Source organism: Acromyrmex echinatior, chromosome 5 (assembly GCF_024713525.1).
Source record: "Acromyrmex echinatior isolate Ae372 chromosome 5, ASM2471352v2, whole genome shotgun sequence".
In the NCBI taxonomy this organism is placed as follows: Eukaryota; Metazoa; Arthropoda; class Insecta; order Hymenoptera; family Formicidae; genus Acromyrmex; species Acromyrmex echinatior.
The window spans coordinates 2,525,430-2,551,222 of record NC_141856.1 but is presented as its reverse complement, the minus strand read 5'-3'; the positions used below and the strand labels follow the sequence as shown (position 1 = coordinate 2,551,222).

Here is a 25,793-nt window from a genome sequence, read left to right as displayed (position 1 = left end):
AAGACCTCTTTATTATACTTGAATTATACTCGCGTCGTTTATGAATAAATATAAAGTTAAGTAATAAAACTTGTGCACCAGTCGTGCACGTGTTATTCGCGAGGTCGCACACGGAATCTTCTAGAAAACCAACTGAGAAAAGCGCGACGGTTTACATGCAGGCAACATAGTCACGCGCATGATCTCCCCTTCGGTGAGCCCCATCAGAGACACGACACGTCGCTATCACGTCGCAATTACGTCGCAAAGCTAATGGGCTGATATCAGCCTACTGAACTACACACAATGATAAGCGCCAACAATTACATTGAATTAAAAGAAGAGTAATTATTTTAATTGTATATGTCAAATGTATTCTATTAGTCCAACACAAACAGAATTATTTCATTTATAGTAAGATTATTATTACTAATTAAGTTATTTACTATTAAAGGAGCTACAAGTTTTAACGATTTAAAAACTGTTAATAAAAAAATGTATCAATCATTTTCGAAGACAGTTTTGGCTTTAGGCCTAATTGAAGATGATGATGAATGGAAACGAGATAAATGAAGTTGTTGGATGGATAATGCCATGACAGCTTCGTAAATTATTTATTCGTATTTTAATGCATTGCCAACCATTACATCCAGAAGAACTCTGGGAAAACTTTAAAATAGCAATGTCAAAAGATTATATACGATTATATTCGGTGAATTACAAGAACAAAAGAAAGCGTATGCACAAATTAACACTCTACTTATTGCTGAAGGTAAAAGTTTTGCAGATTTTCCACAAATGGAACAATTAATAGAAAATAATAAGGAAGAAGGTTATATAACAATTGAACAAGCTATGGAAATAGGTGACAAAAATATAATTAATTAAACGAAAAACAAAAAGGAATAGTAGATTTAATATTAAATTAGATTAGATAATAATAATAATCATAGTAACAATTGTTTTATATTGATGGTCCAGGTGGAACTGATAAAACATTTATATACACAATTATTTATTATTTAACTCAAATTCGGAAACGTATATGTATTAAGTTGATGCATATAAAATGTCGGATTTTCTTTACATATGAACATTTGTCTCCCTGTTTTCGTTATGCTTTTGTTTTTGGCATAACTTCGTTTATAGTTACATAACTTAGTTGTATTGTTCATTGCTAGAATCACATTTCAACAAAGAAGATTTTCTCAAAAGTGTTCCATTTTGTTATTTGTTTTGAATTTCGTAAGGATATGAATTCAACCGATATTCATGTAATTTTTTTATATGAGTATAAACTTGATAATAATGCTGCAAAAGCTGCACGCAATATAAACCAGGCATTTGGGAAGAATACTGTTAACGATCGAAAAGTGCAGCGTTGGTTTGAAAAATTTCGGTCTGGTGATTTTTCCCTACAAAATGAATCGCGTAGAAGACCCAAAACGTCTGTGAAAAATGATGCTCTGAAAGCATTGGTGGAAACGAATCCAACTGTATCTACAAGGGAACTTGCTACCAGAATGAAAGTTGACCATACAACGATATTGCGACACCTTTCTGAAATTGGCAAGGTGAAAAAAATGGATAAATGGGTATCGCACGAACTAACCGAGCGAAATAAGCTGGATCGATTGAACGTATGCTCATCATTACTAACCCGATTTCATCGAGAGCCATTTTTCGATCGGATTATTACTCGTGAAAAATGGGTTCTTTACAACAATAGGAAAAGGTGTGCTCGGTGGCTTGATAGGAATGAGAATTGTGCTCATACTCCAAGGCCATCACTTCATCCACGGAAAATTTTAATAACAGTTTGGTGGAATGTGACTGGAGTAATTCATTACTCATTCTTTCAAACTGGGGAGACAATTACAGCCGAAAAGTACTGCCAGTACATTGATGAAATGCATGAAAAATTGAAAATTATACGCCCATCACTTGTTAATCGGCATTGCCCAATACTTCTCCACGACAACGCTCGGCCGTATACGTCGTATAAAATAATTGCGAAATTAAATGAATTAAAATATGAAATTTTGCAGCACCCAGCTTATTCACCGGATCTTTCGCCAATCGACTTTCATTTTTTTAAACATTTAGAACAGTTTTTACGGGCTAAACAGTATGAAAATGAAGACAGAAAATGAAGACTGAAAAATTCCATATCAGAGTTTATTGATTCTAAAGATCAGAATTTCTTTAAGACAGGCATCTATGCATTAAAATCTCGTTGGGAAAAGTATATTGAAACAAATGGAGCATATTTTGATTAAATAAACAGCTTTTGAAAAAAGATATGCAGTTTTATACATTCACTTAAAAATCTGACATTTCATACGCATCAACCTAATACAATGGCTTTTACAGGTATCGCAGCAACATTATTTCCCGCTGAAAAAAACAATTCATAAAACTTTTGGATTGCCAGTTCCATTTGCTGATTCATCATCAGCTATTAAAATTCAAAAATTCAATTAAAGAAGCTTAATATTTAAAAGAAGTAGATATTTTTATTTGGGATGAAGCACCGATATGTTTAGATATTATGGATCGAACATTACGTGACATTATAAATAATGATTTACCTTTTGGTAGAAAAATTATTATATTGGGCGATAATTTTAAATAACTTCTTTTTATTAAAATGTGAGGTACTCGAAGTGAAATTATAAATCTTTCCATTAAATTTAGTTCTACATGGAAATATTTTATAAACTTTTCTTTAACAAAAAATATGAGAGTTCTTCCAGAAGAAATTGAACTCGCAAAATTTTTATTAGATATGGATGAAAATTAAATGACTTTAATGATAATATAATCCTAATGTTGTATAGCAAATGATGCAGATACATGGCTTATATAATACGAAAAAAAGAATTTGATAAAATGACTAAATGTGTAATACCTTCTGTAAGAAATATTGATGTGAAATGAAATTAATCAACAAGTTATTGAATTATTAAATTCTTAATTACTAAATTATTAAACAGAAGAACGAATTTATACAAGTATATATAGCGCTGTAAATTGTGGTGATAATGGTGATATTAGTGAATTTTTATTACCTTTATTAGAATATTTAAAATCAAATTGTATCATTATGTTAATAAGAAATCTTAATATTAGTGAAGGACTTTGTAATGGAACAAGATTAATGATTATAAAACTTGCAGATCACTTACTGAAATGTAAAATTTTAACGAGTGACAAAATAGAAGATATTGTTTTTTTAAATCGGATAACATTATATTGAGAAAATGTATACCCTTTTACATTTAAAAGAAGACTTCCAATCAAGATAGCTTTTGCTATGATAATGAATAAATCACAAGGACAAACATTTGACAAAGTAGAAATAGATCTTCGTAAAGATGTTTTTAATCACGGACAACTTTATGTTGCTTTTTCACGACTTCGCTCTTGGCAAGGATTAAAAGTTTATCTTGATAATCAACGAATTAACAAACATGTTAAAAATTATGTATATAATAAAATATATCTATAAATTAAACATATGTTAATTTAGATAACTATTGTATATTCTTTAATGATATCCCATTTCATTATAAAAAAAAAGATATAAATAAAACATATATTATGTATATATATATATATATATATATATGTATATACATATATATACTTAATAAACATCAATTAATAATAATATAACATCAATGTTATAATTTCCCATTTAACAATATGAACACAATATAACACATATATTAATATTGAAAGATCTTTGGGAGGATTAGGGAATTCTTCCCAAAAGAACTTTCTTTGGAGGGCAGTCTTCTTCTTGTTTTAAACAATTTGATAGACAAAAGTTTTATCGGATAAACTTGTTTTTATTTAATAAATTATTTAGTAAATCAATACAAAGATCTTCTTATTTCGATCTCTAGGACAAAAGTTAACCGCGTTATTCTTTTTAATAAACATTCATCGTTATGAAAACGCAGTAACAAGTGTGAACTTCGAGATGCCTACGAGTTTTAAAAGTAGCGCGGAATAGCACTGCGCAAAGTGGCGCTGTGGCGCATCAATCGCGGAGTGTGATTATCGATTTCTTACAATTCGGTCAATTCTGGCTAAGTGTGCGACCTAAACACTATTTAAATTTAGTTCAGTATCAGGATAGTATCAGGATAAGTTTGTATAAATTTTAGCAAGAGTTATCAGTAAATATAATACAGATTAAATATGTATGTGCAAAATAACAATATCTTAAAGACTTAATCAGTAACTATACAATATTTTAGAATGTTTTAAACACATAACAAAACATATTTGATAAACAGATTAAAACACAAACTAAAACGAGAGAAATTTTTCAAAAATAAATATCTCTACATATCAGAAACTTGATTATCTTCAGGTAAAGCTTATATTCATAATTTCATACGATTGGGAGAGAGAATTGTGTTGTAAGATCTAAAGGTTATGCTTGAAGTATAGTATATCTTGAACCACATAACGATTTTTATCCAAGACTTTAATTATCTTATAAGGGCCTTTGAAATCAGATTTCAACTTTCTACATTCTCCAGTTTTAATAGTAGAGTCTCTGATCATAGTAAGAATCAAGTGTAAGAAAATTCATTAATACCTAGTTTGCAAAATCATTATAAAAATTTGCCCTCCCGACTACAGCAATGCTCTACGTTCAACCGCCATTCGTCCGCCATGAATGCCAAGGTCTTGTCTTCCCTCGTCTCGCGCTCGCCATCGGCAGAAGCGGCCCCTTACCAGCGCGGTCAATAGCTTCAGCGAAAGATTCAAACCGCCGCGGTTGATTAATTTCCTTACATTCCTAGCCGTCCTAGATTGCAGTCTGTCCTCAGGCTGCCATCGATGTTTCTGGATCTTACACACCATAGCCTTTGTAATATAAATATTTGTGCGTGCCAACCACAACTGCAATTACGGTCTGCTGTTCTAGATCCGTCGATCTGGTCAACATAGCTAATATTTCACTGATTCTAAGCAGTGTCAGTTGTCAACCATCCGTCGGACATCACCCGAACCGGCATATATCTTTATCGCATCCGCGATATGCTTCAACTTTTCGGCGTCGATAGAAGCCTAGAGTGACGAGCTAATGTTCAATGACAGTTAGCTCGCTTTCTCATTTTGAGTGAGGCCCTGTGGCCTCGACTTTCTTATTACATTCGGAATCTATCACATCGTTGTATCGCTCTATAACAATCAAATTTTCCATTTTCCTATGGTTGCAACCACGTTACAGCTACAACCGTATTTGATTACACTAAGCTGTTGCTGTGCTCCAATCAATTCCTTCGTGGCTACAACCACATCTCGACTACAGCCGTAATCATTTACACTGTGTTAACACAATGTAACTATCAATTCCTTTGTGACAGCGACCACGTCTCGGCTACAACCGTAAATGTTTACGTTACTTTTGAATGTTATCGGCCTCCTTTGTAGAACTCGCAACCGCTTCCGAACTCGGAATCGTGATCCTTCCCCTTCCATCTCCTTAAGTCCTTCCCATTAGTCCTCGATCTCGTAACGGTCATTAATCAATATCTTCCGAATTCGGAACGGTCCTTTATACTTCGGGTGTAGCTTTTTGCTACTGTCGGATCATTCGTGATCCGTACCAGGTCACCTTTCTGATATCTCACCGCGGCGTGACCGATCGTACTACTCTTTTTGCTCCTGTTGGCTCCGATCAATATGTTTTAACCTCACACAATTCGTCCAACTCCAGCTGGAAAGTATCTTGGACTTCAGATAAGAGGTAGGTTTCTGTCACGCCCCGCATTTCACCCAATGAGCGCCTTCATCGGAGTAGTGTTAATGCTCTTATTATGAATCGTATTAAAAGTACTTTGGACTTACTTCACAGCCTCATCCCAATCTTTAGCGTCTTACAGATGTGGTGGCCAACGCGTGCACAACGCGTTGTCTTGTTATACCGCTCGCACTGCCCATTTGCTCGGAGAATGGCGATAGCCATATATGCTTAATACCATACACTTGAAAGTCCGAAATGCCTGAGATGTGACGCAGTGCCCCTGTCACTCACAATTCTAGTACTCCAAACAAATAAATTAGATTAGTTAGTATCTTTATGCTGTAACACGTCTTCTGACTTTTCACCGCTTCAATTATGATGAACTTAGTAAATGTGTACACGATAATTAGGAGGAATTTATTGTTTTTCCGGCTAGTCTCAAAAGGTCTCACATGACAATGTACCGTGTAAAAAGGCACTGGTACCTTCTCAAGTTCAGTTTACACTGTTCAGTTTACACTGGCTCTTACATGTCGTATAGTTATAATACGCGCAATGCACACAGGCGCGAACATATTTGTCTATGAATCGCCTCATTCCAGCAAATCAGTAATTCCTCTGGATACACTCCAACGTCTTTTTCACTCCTAGGTGGCCAGCATCATCGTGACACAATCTACAAATTTGCATCCGCACATCCCGCGACATTGCTCATGTCTTGCCGCCATTAGTTAGACGACGATATACCTTACCATTGTACACCAAATGCTCATCAAAATAATGTTTGGTCTTACGCGTCGGTTTCTCAGCTAATAAGATCGTTCGTATCCGGGCCAGCTGCTCATCTTACAACTGGGCGGCAAGTACCCAATCAGCTTCAGTGATATCAACTTGTAAAACTTCCAAAACTATCGGAACAGGATTGCGGCTAAGCGTATCCACGTGTGCCATCCTAGATTCGGCACGATATTCGAACGTATATTTCTGCACCTCCAATCATCATCGACTAATCTGTGGCAGCAGGTCTCTGCAAAAGTTGTACGTAACAATTACAGTCCGTTATAATTCTAAAGTGTCCCCAACACATATACTCTGAAATGTTGCAAAACAATATGTCATCGTTTCAACTCGTACGAATGGTAACATCTTTGGTCGGCTGTCGTTTGTTTACTAAAATAAGCGACCACCTGCATCTTGCCGTCATTTACCTGTAACAATACGGCACCCACACCAATCGCACTAACGTCAATATGTATTTTAGTTAGCTTATTCGGATTAAAAATGGGCAACACGGATCGAGTTTGTTCTTAATCGTGAAGAATGCCTGGCTTTGGTCTTTTCCTCATGACCAAGGTTCATCCGGGTCAAGCGCACAATTGATTTAATTATGGTTGCAAAATTCGCTACAAATCGCCGGAAGTAATCGGCCAGTTCTAAGAACTGCCGCATTTTTTTTTGTTTTACGAGGGAGGAGAAAATCTTCACAAGCCCTCATCTGAGAGGGACCCCAAAGGGACACCCATCGAGGAGGGAAGAAGACGCCCAGCGGCCCGCACCACTGAGTGTGCCAGATTCAACCGCCCCGTGATCACGAGGGATACACCGGAGCGGCCGCCTACTGACTTCCCCCCTTTCGTACTACAGCACAGACCAAAGAAGGGCACCTCGGAACCGCATTCTTGCATATTGTCAGGGTACCCCCAGTCCATAGAGCTAGGCTCTCTAACGCCGATCGGGTTACCTAGATATAAAAATGCAGTAAGCACTGCCTATCCGCAGAGAAGACAAAAGACCGCGTATTACAAGTAAGTACACAGAACATAACATATGGGCGACACGCTCATCGCGCGCAACCTATGTACAAAGCTATATACAATATATACAGAATATACAAACGCAGCAGTACAGAGCCACTACAAAGAACTACATTTCCTTAACTGACTCAGGAGCCCTCATACGCACCACGGCGTCTATCTTACGTTTTCCAGATCGAAACTCTTGATTACTAATCCCTCTACTTAAATACTCTATAGTCTTTGAAAAGAAAGAACACTTCTCCAACTTGAAAGTTAGATTATGCGTTCGAAACACATCCAGAATCTGGCGCAGTCGACGCATACCCTCCCTTCTGTTTTGGATGGCATGATAACGTCGTCTAGATACGGAAAGACCATCGAGTTTTTCAAGTCGCCCAATACCTGATTCATTAGTTTTTGGAAGACCGTCAGCGCATTCGTTAGACCGAACGGCATTCGTAAAAACTCGTAATGGCCCTCTAGGGTCACAAAAGCAGTTTTCTCGATAGAGTTAATCGGTACCTGGTAGTATTTTGAAGCGAGATCCAATCCCGTGAAATAACAATTGTCGCCAAGCTTATCTAGCTGATCATCGATCCGCGGTAAAGGATATTTGTCCTTTACTGTGACCGCATGCAATTTACGCATATGCAAATCTATGCATATGTGATATTCACCACTACTCTTTTTCACTAGCACTATGGGATTCGCTAGCGTATGGCGAACTCAATTTCCTCATTATATTTTGCTAGTAGCTCATTTACAATAGCTTTGAGCGCTCGCTTTTCTGATTCAGCTAACCGATACGGACGATAGACCACGAGTGCATCAATAGTACAACGAATATTCATCGATACAACGCTGGTCCTGTCTAAATCTCTCATTGACACAGTCGCCATATTCCTTAATCAGCTCAATACACTGTTGCCACGCGTCTTCTGGAACAGCGCCGATGCGCATTGCGCGTTCTGTGATTGCACTCGAAAAATTTATATCAATCATAATTTCAAATTTCTTACTAATCGCGGGCAATTGCTTAATCAGTACTTCACTGCCACTTTAATCATTATTACATGTTCCTGCTCGATGAAATGACTGATAATAACATCGTATGTAAGACACTCGTCCAGTACAATAACTGCGTGCTCGCGCGTCCATTATTCGGATATCGCAAGGAGTCGACTGGTTATTAGTCACGGTTATTTGTCCAGCAAAACTTCTCAATACCGACGTAACGGCCATACCACACTTCTTAGCAATGGAAGCACGTAATAATGTGCATCCACTTCCGTCGATTAACTTGTTGATTAACCCTATGAATTTATGGCCATTAAGTACTAATGCGCGTTCGTATGAATTTATTGTGGATAATTAACAATATTCACATATTTCTTTTGCGGACACACGGTCGTAAGATCTACCCCCCTTTCTACATTGTTCGCATTCAGCGCGTGATTCGCGACATTTCCTAGCAAAATGCCCTGTCTTTCCGCAATTAAAACATTTTACCTACTTTTGTTTATTATTATCTTCACTTATCCGGTCAGAAATAGAATTTTCAGTGCTTGCGACGCATGTTCAGATTGCCGATTTTCCCGATCACGCCCCTGATTCGACGCGGACTTCATTCGTTTTTTGATGGCAAATTACCGAGAGTCGTCATATATACATATAAGTTATTTGCGTTGTCCAAGCGCGCCGATCGCACTGTCCTCGCGACACTCGCATCTGTTATTCCGCCAATCATGGCGTCAATGAGGTATTTATCTGGTATAACAATATCTAACTTACCTAACTTATTTAACTTTTGAAAACAATAATCGCCTAACGACTGCCCAGGGGAACCCTAGTACAGCGCGGCTTCCTTGAATAATCTATTGAAAGGGACTGATTTACGAAAATGTTGCATCATCTCTTGCTTTGTTTCCACCCATGTAATGGCTAGCTGAAGCCGTGTACCATTGATAGGCATACTCTTTTAATCTGCTTGGAATTAGCTTCATGATCGCTCGGTCCCAACCGTATTGCGCGGAGAGCTCATTCATGTACTTGATCCATTTATCGATTACCATATCGTCTTTCTCTGGATCAAACGGGGGAATCATTAACTCGTCCCTTCGATAGATATACGAACCATGTCCGTGCGACCACCGATCCAGACTTTCTACCATGCGCTCTAATCTCTCAAAATGCGTATCTTTTCTCTTCCTCTCATCGATTCACGACGGATTAGATAAGAAAAGGGTTTACGATGTTGTTTATCATAGTAAGACTTATTTGATTTTATTTGCAACATTTAGAGCCAATTCTCTGCTTTTTCTCTTCCAAAAGAAAAATCTTTATCAATACTCGCAATCTCATTTAAAAACTTAATAAGTTTGGGATCAGAATTGTTACGCTGATCGTAACCGAGTAGCAATTTAGAAGGGAAGCCTTGAACTCTGAATGTTGTATTATTAAAAACATACTGAACAGTTTCAAGACATAATTCCCAATCTATTTGATTACAAGATTCTTTAAAGAAGATTTAAAAAAACGATTAGCTCTTTCAGCCAAACTGTTAGCCCAAGGAGCAGCTGTGGCAATAAGTTTATGATATATATTTTTTAAGTTTAGGAAATCAGTAAATTCTCGTGAGATGAAAGCCGTGCCTCTAGCCGACACGATCCTGTTTGGCTGACGAAGTATACACAAGGAGGTAAGATAACTTCTTTAATAACTTCTTTAGAAGCTGTGGTCTTAGTCGGAAAAAGCCAAATATATCGCGTAAAAGCATTAATTAAGACCAAAATATGCTTAGAATCCTTACTAGATTCACATATGGGACCGAAATGATCCATATGTAAAATCTGGAAAGGTTCAGTTGGTTTGTCAGTGATCTGCATTTCACCTTCATTAGATATGTAACTCCAGGCCATAAAGAAAAATATGAAAGCGCTCAATCGCCTTAACCACAGCCAATATCTCCAGCTCGAAGCTATGATATTTAGCCTCAGCTGAATTGGTGACTTGACTAAAATAAGCGATAGGAGCCCACTTTCCGGAGTCTTGCTTTTGAAAAAGAATGGCAGTCAACGCCAACGCACTTGCATCAGTATGTAATTCAGTCTCAGCAAATGGATTGTATAATCTGTAAACTGGGTACGAAGTCAATTCTTCTTTCAAAATCTGGAAAACGTAATCTTTAATAAATTTACGAAAGTAGTTCGTAAGACTAAGAAAAACGCTGAATCTGAGTCACATTCGCAGGTTTTGTAAAATCTTTTACTACCTTAACATAGCGATCACTTAACGTAATCCCTGAAGGAGGAAGAATATAGCCTAGTTCAAGTTTTGATTTGAGAAAATGACATTTTTTATAATTCAACTTAAATTTATAACGTTTAAACAACAAAAGTACCTCCTTCAGATTAAATAAGTTTTCCTCGACAGTAACAGACGGAACTAAAATATCGTCTATATAAATAAGGACTTTATCCTCTCGAATTAAAGGTTGGAAAATTTGAATCATTCTTTTCAAATTCAGCCGGAGCTTCACAGTAACCGAAAGGAAGTTTTGTATATTCAAATTGACCATCTGAGGTCGCAAAAGCAAAATACTTAGTATGATCCGGATGAATATCTATTTGATGGAAACCATCTTTAAGATCGAGTAAAAAGAAAACTTTTTTATTACCAAGACGAGCAAGGCAATCTTCAATTAAAAGAAAGGGGTATTTTTTGTTTAATAACACGTTCATTCGAAAGACGTAAATCTACACATAATCGCATCGTGCCATTTTTTTTCATTACAGTACCACCCTAGCACAATAAGATGAAATACTAGGCTTAATTATCCCTCTTTTCATTATCCGTTATTTCTCGAATCTGATTTCTCTCATTCCAAGAAAAACGCTACGAGAAAAAATCTAGGAGAGTAAACATAAGTTGTATTGTCTTTGAGAAATACAATAACTACGTGACCATCTTCGATTGAAAAAACTCGAGCATTTTCAGTTTCACAAATTAAAGATTTAAGTTTCTTATCAAAATCCGAAATCAGATTCAAATGTTGATTCATTGATAAATGTAAAAGGTACATTTTTATCATTCAGAGAAGCTATTTCAAAAAATAATTGAATCTTAGATCTCTCATTTCCAAAAGTTTCACAAACAATAACTTTATATTATAAAAGTAATAAGGCTTAATAAATTAAAATAAATAAAAAGAACAAAGAGCTACGAGTCTAAAATAATCAACATAAAATAACAAATTTGTATTAAATAGTTAAAAAATGAAATAAAACATGTCATGAAATAAAAAAACATAAATTTTACTTTGACAGTCAGCAAGTGAAACAACGAACACAAACGTTTCAATCTCTGTTGGATCATTTTCAATGTGACGCAAAGATGACAATAGAAATGTTACTTGTGTAGATAAAAATTAAATAAAAAATTCGCTTTCGGACGCAGTATCAACTATAAAACTCGCTCCAAAATGAAAAGAAAAGATTGTAGTTGACAACAATGTGTTCCTCCGAATTGTATATGTGAATAAGGACGAACAGGTTTCTGTTAGCAAGTACAAATTGTAATAATAAATTAACGACAGGAATAAAAATAAAAATAATAAGAAAAGTACAAATCGAGTCGCAGATAATAAAAAGAAAGGTATAAAACAAGTCGCAATTAATAAAATTAAAATTAAGATTAAAAGAAAGAGGCAAAAATTATTTTTGATATTATAAGACATGTACATAAGAATGATTAATGTCAATAGAGAAAGTGTAAAATGTCGTCATTCATTATATATATATATTGAGTTTAGTACAGATAAATTTAGAATAAATACCTTATTATGTGTGTCAAAATGATGTGTTATCGATTAGACAATGCGATGGGAATCAAAATTGATCATCTCTCTAGGAAGCTAAGAGATAAAGTAAAGTACAACATATAAAAACAGGAAGGTTGAAATGGTAAACTAAAAAGGAAGAGGAACATAAGAAGGAGAAAATAGAGGGGAGAGAAAGTGGGGATAGAAGAGATGAATAGGAAAAGAAAGCAGTTAAGAAGAAGAAAGAGATTGAATGATCTGTGAGCAGGTTTCAGGTAAAGATTCGGTATCATTTTGTCTATTAAGACCCTGTTTCTGTCTTTTAATATGAATCATTTCAAACACCAATCTCTTATTATAAGAAGATTCGCAGTGTAAAATTCTCACATCATTCCATTTAAAATTATGATCAAAATTAATTCGATGATCAGTTATGACAGTAGGAGAACCCGTATTCTTTCTAATATCAGAGATATGATTCGCGTAATCTCGTACTCAATTTTCTTTTTGTCTGACCAACATAATTCGCCTCATAATCACAGGAGATCTTATAAACAACATTCTGATTGGATAGGAAATCAAGTTTATCTTTTCCTCTTTTTATAAAACTTTTAATGTGTTGGGAATAGAAAAGGCTAATTTACAATGAAACATACTAGAGATGGGAAGGAAACTTTCAGAAATAGATTTGACATAAGGAATCGTAAAATATTTGTCTTTCTCACGTGAATTATGTGTAATATATTTATTATGTATATGAAACTTTAATCTACGTTCAATTGTAGAGAAAATAAAGGGAAGAGAATAACAGTTATTTAAAAAAGTATGAATAGCCTCTATCAAATTTTTTTGTTAGTATCGTGGATGTGATAATAGGATAATTTTATCAATGAAACTGATGATAGTACCTTTTTTATGGCAAAGAGGATGATTTGAATGGAAATTAAGGAACTTTCCGGAAAATGTTTTTTCATGATAAATGTCAAATATAATTCTCTGATTATCTATAACAAGCATTGTATCAAGAAAACTTAATCTGCCACTTGTACCAACCTTCAAAATAAACTACAATCTCGTATGTAAAAAGTTAAAAATATTTGTAGTGTCATTGATAGTATCAGATGGGTGCGCGAGAAGAACATCATCTACATATCTAAAATAAAACAAAGGTTGATTGACAATTTTTTAAGTGCTGTTTCTTCTAGATCTTGCATTACAATGTCGGCGATTATCGGTGATAACGATGAACCCATCGGCCGAACACCTGTCTGTAAGTTCTATTATTAAAGGTAAAAAAGGTTGAATAAATAAGGTTGTCTAAAATAAATCTTACAGCAATAATAAACTCGTTTTTTGAGATGCTTGTCTTCGCTGAGAACCCATCTAACTAAACCCATCTCCTATCGATTTAATGCTAACTATTTAATGCTAGCTTAACAGAAATATCAGTAAAAAGGGATACTACATCCAACGAAGTCAAAATATATTCAGGATCAAAAACATTTAAATGCTCAAACAAATGGTGACTGTCTTCAATGTAACTAAGAGCTTTTGGTATACTAAATTAAATTATGCAAAAAAAGAGAAAAATCATATAATGGACTGTTAACAGATGACACAATCACTCTCAATGGGTTACCATCCTTATGTATTTTAGTCAAACCGTAAGCTCTAGGTATAACATCATCAGTTGTAAGCAATCTACGATATGTTCGTTCGTCAATAAACAGATCACGCTTCCATCTTACCAACAAAGTGCGTAAATCCTGAGTCAATTTTTTACTTGGATCTTTATTAACGATCGCGTAAGTGTTAGTGTCTGAAAGAATTTCCTCCATTTTTGATACGTAGGCATCCTTGTCTAGAGCAACAGTAACACTACCCTTATCGGCGTTTGTGATAAGTATATTGGGATGGTTATTAATAAATCTTTTTGTTATACGTAACCATTCCAAAATCAGTTTGTCAGTAAAAGTAGGAGAAGGAAAATTGTTATGGAATTTATTGAGTATTGGAAAAGAATTATTCCTAACAAAGTTAATGATATTATTAGGAAGAACAAATATATTATTTTCAATGTGTTTTATAAATTCAATCAAGGTACTGTCTTTATTATATTTATTGATAGCAAGCCCAAATTTTTCACCGAGTTGTAACAAGTACCGATCAATAGTACATGCATTTTATCTAAAAATTGATCCAAAGATTCGGCTTGAATCATAGAAGCCGAGGCTCTACTTGAAGCATTTCCAATTCCTGAAATTAAGAAATTTATGTTCTCGTTTTCAGGCAATCGAAGGTTTTGTATCAGCTTCAATTTCAATGCGCATTTCACATGGCGTATTCCTGAAAGGACTCCTTATTAAAATTCCATCTACGATTTTCTACCTTTTAGAAGGTTACATGGAAAGGAACATCTTTTCTAAATCTTCGAGAATGGCTTGTTTTAAATTGGACCAAAAATCATTAACGGTATCTGAGTTGAAATCTAACCAATTTTTCTTTTTCATTCAATTTACTAGGTGGGGTGAAAAGTAACCTCCTTGGGAATGAAAAAAATTTTTTTCTTATGCAGAATCTCGCCCAAAATATGGCGTGTTCGCTCAGTACTAATCTTTGTAGCATCTGCTAGCTCGCGCACCTTCACTTTCCGGTCAGCCAACACCATTTCATGTATTTTTTTGACATTTTCCTCGGTAACCGCATCGGAGGGCCTGCCGCTGCGGACTTCATCGGTAGTGGAGTTGCGGCCACCACGAAACTCTCGAAACCAATATTTGACGGTGTAATCTGACGGAGTATTAGCCACATAATATTTATCCAACTTTTCTTTTGTTTCCTTCGCCGTTTTGCCTCTCAAAAAATAATGTTTTATGAGAGAACGAAAATCGTTTTCGCAAACACGTCAACAACAATCAGCTCTCAAAACAAAACTAAGGGCAGTATCGCACTGCCACTTGGCATGTCTGCCTAAATATGAACGGACTACAAGGCACCATAAACTTTTTTGCAGTAGTGGCGCATTCTGGCGGTCAAGGAGGTTACTTTTCACCCCATCTAGTACAGACAAAAGAATTACTTAGTCGGAGGCTGCATGAATACGTTCTACTTTTTCTATCCATATGTCAACATTCTCATCTTCCAATCCTTTTCGTGGCCCGCGCGCTTGGTTGGCCGTACTTTCGGTAATAATAGGTCGAGAGGACTTGCATATTCGACTATCTTTAAACGTTAATATCTCGTTAATTATTGCGAGCATTACAAAATGGTAGAGGACTTTTCTACTCAGTTTAGTCCACTCTATCTGCTCGGGACGAGCATGGATGTATATTCATGTCATCCTGTATATGTATATATATATACATATATATATGTATATATATATATATATATATATACATATATATATGTATATATATATATATATATATATATATATATATATGTATAATTATATAATATGTGTGCTATGACCTTTACCCATAAAGTAAGTTTCATCCAGTTGAAATTTACCTTATTACGAGGTTATGAATCTTAAGTTTACTGTTATTTCTATTTTCGGCGTATTTAAATTACGTACTAAAGTTTAATCACAGGTCATGGCACACACTTTCCGTAACAGTAATCAGACGTACGGTAAGAATCAGCCAATTAAAATTTTTTAAAAAAAAAGTTCAAAGATATTCTCGACTGTGATTGGCTCATTCTTATTGTATGTCTTATGGTTACTGCCATGAATCAGACTATTAGCTGCGTTCGGCAAATCGGAGTGCTCTTATATTATGCATATAACACGTGCACTGTAGAAAAAGAGCACTCAAACGCCTTAGATTTGCACTGCCGAATGCAGCTTATGTATTGAAGATTGAGATTAAAGATTAAAAATTGAAATTTCACCAGGAAAATAAAGAAATTTTGGCTTCTTTTGTTCTGATTGGTCAGACTTCAATCTTTCAATCTTCAATCTCATTCTTCAATACATAGTCTGATTCCGGCCTTACAGAAGATGTGTGCCATGGCCTTTAGTTTACTGCTACTTCTATTTCTTATTAGAATACTAGAGCTAAAGCAGTGTCCTACTAGGCTTGAGTTTACATCTTCTGATACAGAAATTTTGCTTGCAGTAGCCCTTAAGGTGAAATCACATGGTGCGGAAAACGACTGCAGAATAGAGAATGTGTCATAGAAGCAATCAATCAGTGCTATTCGGAATAACGCAAAATAATGCTGATTTTTCTGCTGCTTTACTTCTATGACGCATTCTCAATTCCGCAGTCCTAGGGCTCTCTGACATAAAATGACGGCTGTGTTCTAAAATTTACTACCAGTACTAAAAATCTACAGTTCATGTCATGTGTTCTATAGATTTTCAGTACTAGCAGTAATTTTGGAACACAGCCTAAAGGCTATGGTACATATCTTCCGTAATAGTAATATAAGACGTACTATAAGAATCAACCAATCACAGTCGAGAATTCTTTCGAACTCTAAATTTTAATTGGCTTAGTTACTGTTACGGAAGGTGAGCCATGAGGATCGATTTTGTATCTTGAAATAAGGTGAAAATTATAAAAGTGAGCGAATTTACTAGAATACTGATAATTTCATTGGTCAACACCTAGTAAATTTGCTTACTTTTGTAATTCTCATCTTGTTTGGGGATACAGATACAGAATCGACCTTATGGCTTCAAGGACTGCCGCACACAAAAGTTCTGTAACCTTAAGACGTGAACTTAAGTCGCTAAGCCAATCAAGATACTGTTTTAAATCTACGTACTCTAACGGAAATAGAAATAGCATAAATTTATCCATAAGGCGAGTTTAAACTGGTTGAAATTCATTTAATGCAGGGTCTACAACAAAAGGTGTAGCAGTCATAGGCTCTTAGAAAATGACCAATCATAATAATAACTATTATTAGGTCATCTAAAAAGTATCTCAATATATATTGGGTCATCTAAAAAGTATCCACGATTTTTTGTCACTAGATGTATGTTGATGGTCATATATCTAGTGACAAAATATTCGCGATTTTTTGTCACTAGATGTGTGTTAATGGTCATACAAGTATATCTAGTGACAAAGTACCGCGGATACTTTGTCACTAGATATATGACCATTAACACACATCTAGTGACAAAAAACCGCGGATACTTTTTAGATGACCCAATATATATATATATTGGGAGTACAAATTAGTTCGGTCCGTTTTCCAAAAGATGGCTCCAGCTGTTGTGAATGGTTCATAGTGAGAGCTGATTTTGGCGTTTTCAGAGAGGTTAGACATCTGCTAATAATATTCAGTTTATATCGCTTTGAGTTTCATACAAAAATCTTGATTTTTACTGTGCTTGAAATGTCGAATTTTGTGTTAACCAAGCAGCATTTGCGGGAGGTTCTAATTTTCTGCTTTAATTGGAAGAAAAGTGCAGCTGAAGCCCATCGAATGCTCGTTGAAATTTATGGTGACACTGCTCCAACTGATAAATCATGTAGGAAATGATTTCGACGTTTAGGATGGAGATTTCAGCGTTGAAGACAAACCTCGCTCTGGACAGCCAAAAAAATTCGAAGACAAAGAATTAGAGGCATTACTCGAAGAAAATCAGAGTCAAATGCAAGAGGAGCTTGCAGAATCATTGGGAGTAATTCAACAAGCCAGTTCTGACGATTGAGAGCCATGAGAATAATTCAAAAACAAGGAAATTGGGTGCCTTATGAACTGAAACCGAGAGACATTGAAAGGCGATTTTTCACTTGCGAACAGCTGATTCAAAGACAACAAACAAAAGGTTTTTTGAATTGGATTGTGACTGGAGATGAGAAGTGGATATTCTACGACAACTCCAAGAAGAAAAAATACTACGCTAAGCCCGGTCAATCGTTGTCATCGACCTCAACATCAACATCAAAGCCGAACATTCATGATTCGAAGATGATGCTCTGTATCTGGTGGGACCAAAAGGGTGTTGTTTATTATGAGCTGTTGAAACTTCGCGATTCCATTACGGGCGATCGGTATCGGTTACAATTAATTCGTTTGAGCCGTGCATTGCGAGAAAAACGGCCGGAATACGAACAAAGACATGATAAAGTTATTTTTCTTCATGACAACGCTCGGCCTCATGTCGCAAATATCGTAAAAAAATATTTGGAAACACTCAAATGGGATGTTTTACCGCACCCGCCGTATTCTCCGGACATTGCTCCTTCTGATTACTGGTTATTCCGAAGGATGCAGCACGATTTGGCAAGTCATCGGTTCACTTCTTTCGCAGAAATCGAAAATTGGCTCCAAAATTGAATTGCCTCCAAAGATGAGTCATTCGTTTTTCGAGATGAAATTCGAAAATTGCCTGAGAGATGGGAAAAAAGTAGTAGCCAGCGATGGACAATACTTTAATTAATCTGTTCATTCATTTTGTTTTGAAATAAATGCATTTTTTAACACAAAAAAACGGACCGAACTAATTTGTACTCCCAATATATATATATATATATATATATATATATATATATATATATATATATAATATGTGTATGTGTGTATATACTATCATATGACTAATTCCCAATAAACATCAATTTAATATAATTAGTTGTAATTCCCCACGGTATAATTATAATATTTATTACAATTATATTGTTGAATGGTAAATAATAATTAACAGTTAATATATTTTTATATATTAATAATATACAAGGTGATTCAAAATTCCCGCATTCGGAGTACAAGACGTGATACTTTATGTTAAAACAAACAACTTTTTCCTTTAACAAAATTGCGTCCGAAAGTAGTTTTTGCAGTAGAGCAGGTTGAAATTAACTAATAAGCGTTCTTGTCTACATGGCGCTCAAGGCCGGCGCGTGCTCCTTATTCGCATGTATCTTGGCTATTATTGAACAATAACATTTGAAGATTCAAATATGGCTTTATTATAAATTGGTTTATGACATCTTAATACAGTCGTAAATAATAAATAATAATAATAATAATTGTTTTCGTTACTTACGTAATAAATGATTAAAAGAATTGTCTCTGATACCGTCGCACCATTTGAAAATGTAGATACATATGAATAACAATTCGTTTTGCGAGCCGAACGTTCTAATTCTAAATATCGCACAATTGCGTATGATAAATATTATTAAACTTAAAGATTAGCTTACTGATTAAGCGAATGCATAACTCTCAAATGCTTACAAACTGATCTATTTTTGAAACAGTGATGAAAAATAAAGTAAAATGTTCGAGGTATAATACATTAATTCTTTCTTTATCCTTTACGATAAAGAATACGACAAAAAATCAATTAAAATTATTAATTTTCATGTTAGTTTTAATAATACATTTTAATTAACAATACGTTTATTAGTACATTTATATAATAACACATTTAACAGCACATTTTAATAATAATTAAGTTTCAATAATACATTTAGCAGTACAAATTTTTTCAATGTTTATTATAAATTATTTTATTATATTTTAAAAGTCAATTATGCCGCCGATATTAGCATGATCCAAAGTACCCCACGAGGAGGTTGCACGGTCGGACTTCTACCTCGTATATGTGTGTGTGTGTGTGTGTGTGTGTGTGTGTGTGTTGCGCGTGCGTGCGTATGTATTGGTGGTTATTGTCCTGAATAGATAAGATAATTTCAATTTATATCAGATTTTCGAAATGCAAGCCTGCCATTTGTATACAAGCATTTGCTCTGTGAATGAGATGTAATGTCTGTTTAGTGTTATCTTAGTAATACACATGAATGTAGCGAAGAATATAGCACATGAATATAGCTTCCGATTGTTACTAAGATCGGAATATTCTTCGATTATATTGTTGATAATTTTCCGTGTTGTTGATTGGTTTTCTTGCTTGATTCATTTTGTATTACATGAATATTATATAATTATACTTATATACAGGGTGGGCCATCTATTGGTACGTTTTTGAATTTCGTCGTATGGCAACACCGAACGAGCTACAGACCCGAAATTTTGACAGTTTATTAGTCATACCGTCCGCGGCACGAAACAACATGTTTTCTCTTGAAGAGCGTTTTGAAATTTTAAAAACTTATTTTCAAAGTCAGTGCTGTGTCGCCGAAACTGTACGAATTTTGAAAAGAAATATGGGTCGTGATAGAGCACCCACCGAAGGAGCTATACGCAAATTGGTGAGGAAAGTTCGTGAGAAAGGGATGTTAGTGGATGACATTATATTACGACTGTTTTGAGTGAAATTGGCGCCGAGGTAGTCCAAAATGTCATTAATAATTGGGGTGACCGAATGGCATACTGTAAGGCCAGTAGAGGGAGCCACATGAACGAAATCGTTTTTCATTCTTGACGCGGATACTTTTAGCTTCACAACAAAAAAAAAATTAATAAAAAATATCAATGTATGCTCATTTGATCGCATTTTTAAAAACGTACCAATAGATGGCCCACCCTGTATGTACTAGTATGTTTTGATATCACACCATTGAAGATTATTAATTTTTTATTTTTGATTTTTGTATAATGCTAATTACGTGAATTGCTAATTTATTCAGGAATTACAGATTTTTATTATTCATGAATTGCAGATAAATGTTATTGATTTATGATATATTTTAGTGATTGATAATAAACTTTTTTCTGTATATCTACCACAATTATTACATCAGGTTGTAATTACTTATCAAATATTCCAAAATTAAACCAGTTGTATCTTACACATGTATTTACATTCCGTAAGTCGTGCGCGTCTGGTACAACTTAGGACCGATTTGCCAAACCGTGGAATGGCTCGAAAGCTGCGCGATCTTGTTGACATTTTGGGCCCATGCTATTAAAACGTAAATTGTAGGTTAAGAGATTAAACTGATTTTGTGATGCTCTTGAACATCTCCTCCGCTCCGGATTTCTAGCTTAATTAGCGCGACTTCGTTTTTTATAGTCCTTAAGATGGACATCCGTCCCTTTTGTTGATTTATAAGGAATCTGATCATGTCTCTTGCCTTCCTTAGCCAAGATGAGCCGAAGAAGGGAGCAAATGAGCCAATCCACAGGGAATTCCTTGCCATTTTAGCTGGCAAAATCTGTCTTCCAGAATGTGCACCTCGAATAGTTGGCGTTCCATTTTACGGCCCTAGTCTCGTAGAGAGATCGCGATCGTTCTATCTCCATTGACATCTGTTATAATTTCGCGTTGCCATCCTCGATTTTCACGAATAACCATGCCACGACTTCTCCGACAACGACATGGTCGGAATAATGGCGCAGCATATGCTCCATTCGTGTCATCCTTCGGGTCAGTTCCTCAAGCATGTCCTAGAAGTCCTCGCTGTCGATGCTTGGAGTAATGGTGGGCGCGTTTTTCCTTAAGTGCTCGGCTCAATTGTGTTCGGTAGAGAGCCCCAGTAACAGTTTCGTTCGGTTTGAGCAACTCATAATACACGACACCAAGCTGATCCCACCAAATACACAACATGAGTTTTTTTTCCATGAATATTCGGCTTGGCTGTCGATGTTGAAGTATGGCCAGGTGATCCCCATGATTTACTCTTCTTTGGGTTATCGTAGTGGATCCATTTTTCATCACCAGTGACTATACGATGTAAAAAACCCTTTCGTTTATGCCTGACAAGCAGCATTTCACATATAGAAAATCGGCATTCAACGTTTCTAGGCTTCAGTTCATATGGAACTATTTAATATTAAATTTTATAATCATATATTATCAATATATAATATAATATATTCTAATATTGTAGAAATATTATTTAATAATATATAATGTATATATAATATTAACAATAAGATAGGAACAAGACCATTTATATTAAATAACATTACAATTCCCTTGCTTTTGAATCATTCCCAATGATTTCAAACGATGTGAAATTACTTGTTGAGTCGCTCCTAATGTAAGTCCAAGTTCTTTTTGCGTTTGGCACGAATCTTCATTCAATAATACTTCCAATTCCGCGTCTTCGTATACTTTCGGCTTTTCGCTACGTTCTTTGTCTTCGACGTCAAATTCACCGTTTTTAAATTTTTGAAACCATTCACGACAACTTCTCTCTTACTTAAGGCAGCCTCACCATATGCTTCTACAAGCAATCGATGAGCCTCAGCTGCAGATTTCTTCAAATTAAAGAAGTAAATCAAAAGTTCCCGCAAATGACGCTTATTCGGCTCAAACTCGGCATTTTCGCACAAAAAAAAATATATGATGCTGATACAAAATCGTTAGTATTTCAAGGTTATGTTGTTGACAGATGTCCAACCTTACGATATAATGTTTTACATCAGAAAATTTTAACCATAGCTTGCTAGTGGCGCCGTCTTTTGTCAAACGGCGGAAATTTATTTGTACACCTAATATTATTTAATGGATATTTGAAGAATTTTTGGAGATTTTCTTAACATGTTTATTTTTTGATAAATAATATATTTAATATTAAATTTTATAATCATATATTATCAATATATAATATAATATATCCTAATATTGTAGAAATATTATTTAATATATATAATGTATATATAATATTAACAATAAGATAGGAACAAGACCATTTATATTAAATAACATTACAATCCGAAGCGCCACTACGGTCTAAGTATTAAGATGTTGAACTAATATATATATTATTCAAACGAATGAATTAATTTCAGAAATAATAATTACGTGTCGATATGGTTGACATTAACGCAATTAATCTGAAATGTAATAATCCCCCCCAAATTCCCCAAATTAATCTTAAAAAACTGTAATATACTTATTGCGAAAAAATATAATATTAACATTATATTATATAATATTAACATTATATTATATTATAATATTAACATTATATTAGGTGTTGGAATTAATTCGTAGCGTTTTTTAATGAAAGAATGTTATTTATTTCACATGAGCATTAAAAAATACATTAATGAAAGTACTTCCCATCACTTGTAAAACGCTACGAATTAATTCCAACACCTAATATTATATATAATTATATAATTATTGAGAAATCGTTTTAACGATACGCTATCGCTGACCACAGATGGCGTTTCTACCACCGGGATGTTCATCTTTTGTATGCATAATAAAAACAATAACAGTTCGAGTCTTCCCTGCGTCGCGATCCCTTCTCAACAGGTTATGGGCCCAGGCAACGATTCGCAATAAGTGTTCGTATTAAAGTAAAAAAGTGAGTGAGATTCTCAGTGATCAAGTGTATCAAAGAAAACGACATTCACAATGAATGTGTCCGCTGTGAGCCGTATTGAAACGCTCAATAAAGACAATTACGACACCTGGAAAATGCAGATGCAAGCAATATTGGTGAAGAACAACGCATGGAAATATGTGAATGGAACCGACGTGAAAACGGAACTAGTTGCCGGCGACGATGGGATATCTGCCCAAGCTCGTGCGGAATGGGACGACAACGATAATAAGGCAATGTCAGATCTCATCCTATCAATTCACCCGAGCGAATTGAAGCAGATCAAAGGCTGCACATCATCTCGAGAAATTTGGCTGAGATTGGAAGGGATATATCAATCCAAGGGTCCTGCCCGAAAAGCAACGCTGCTGAAACGTCTCGCATTACAAAAAATGGCGGACGGGGAAGACGTGCGCGAACATATTCGTACATTCTTCGACGCAGTGGATAAACTGACCGAAATGGAAGTGATCATAAATCCCGATCTGCTCGCGATTTTATTATTATACAGTCTACCGTCGCAATATGAAAACTTCCGATGTGCCATCGAGTCGCGCGATGAATTACCTACACCGGAAGCACTACGAATTAAAATAATTGAAGAGAGCGACGCCCGAAAAAAGGACAACGTTCTTGTGCAAAATGCTATGGCGATCAAGCCTTAATAATTGGCCAAATAAAAATTGGAAGAACAAAAACAAGGCGACATCGAAAAACGAGGACAAAGAAAAATCTAAACTTAAATGCCACAGTTGCGGAAAAATTGGGCACAAGGCGGCCGACTGCTGGTATCGAGACAAACAATTAGCCAAAACGGCCGAAGATATAGGATTCTTTACGACACTCGCGACGAAGCCGCTCGAAACGGACGAAGCGCACGAGGCGCGCCGAAGACTCGCGAAGATAACCGAAGGCGAAGTTTCCCGAGCGATCGCCGAAGACGGAGAATGCAGATCGCAGCGAGCGGGGCCACTCGACGACAGTATCCGAAGTTTCCCGAAGGACGCCGAAGGCGCGACTGTAGCGAACCGCAGCGAGAATAATAAGTCGACGCACGCGTTAACCGCAACTCGCAATGAACTATGGTGCCTCGACAGCGGCTGCACGTCGCACATATGCAAAGACGCCCATGAATTCACTGAGATGAGGGCGTGCGAAATCGGACAACTCAACTTAGCGAGCAATGTCTCTACAAAAATCAATGCGAAAGGAGTCGTGAATATTGTAGCGAATTCAGACGGACGTGAAACAAACGTGGTGCTAAGCGACACACTCCACGTCCCCGACTTGCGCACAAATTTGCTTTCAGTCGGTAAAATAACCGAAAAGGGATATAGTGTAACATTTAACAGAAACTCCGCATCTATAATAGACGAAGACGGAAATACGAAATTCGTCGCAAAACGTATCGACGGACTTTATTATCTCGAGGGAAATGCGCGATCGGAGTGTAGACTGACTTTACACCGCAAGATTCAAAACGGAATATCAACGGATTCTGAGATTGTGAAATGGCATCGGCGCCTAGGACATCTGAATCTGAAAGACTTAGTGAAGTGCGATCGCGAGAATAGAGTGCGAGGACTGCGCTTGGATAAATTCCATGGACCGCTCGAATGTGAAATCTGCACCCGAGCAAAAATGACTAGGATTCCTTTCCCGAAGAACTCAAATAGAAGAACGGAATTGTTGGAGATCATTTATTCAGACGTTTGCGGACCCATGCGCGTGGAAACGAACGGCGGGGCCCGGTATTTCGTGACCTTCATAGACGACAATTCGAAGTGGTGTCACGTGAGAATGATCAAAAGGAAGAGCGACGTATTCAATTGCTTCGTAGAATTCAAGGCCTTCGCAGAAAATTCCACCGGAAAGAAGATAAAATATCTTCAAACGGATAACGGTCTGGAATACGTGAATACGGAGTTCAATGAATTTCTGAAAGCGAACGGAATTCAGCGGCGACTCACCGCACCCTACAACCCGGAACAGAATGGAACGGCGGAAAGGAAAAATCGCACATTAGTGGAGATGGCGAGGTGCCTTCTGACGCAATCTGGATTAGCCACATCATTTTGGGGCGAGGCCATCGCCACAGCAAACTATTTGCGAAATCGGTGCCCCACAAGTAGTCTGAAGGGGAGGACACCGTACGAAAAATGGAGAGGACGCACACGGAACGTCAGCCATCTCAGAGACTTCGGATGCGAAGTCTA

The 25,793-nt window shown here is 36.0% G+C and overlaps 2 pseudogenes; both read left to right on the top strand.

Annotated features, from left to right (window-relative positions):
- Positions 1-474: 474 nt before the first annotated feature.
- On the top strand, positions 475-2,862 carry LOC147909657 (uncharacterized; annotated as a pseudogene).
- On the top strand, positions 2,836-3,574 carry LOC147909656 (ATP-dependent DNA helicase PIF1-like; annotated as a pseudogene).
- The last annotated feature ends 22,219 nt before the right edge of the window (positions 3,575-25,793 follow it).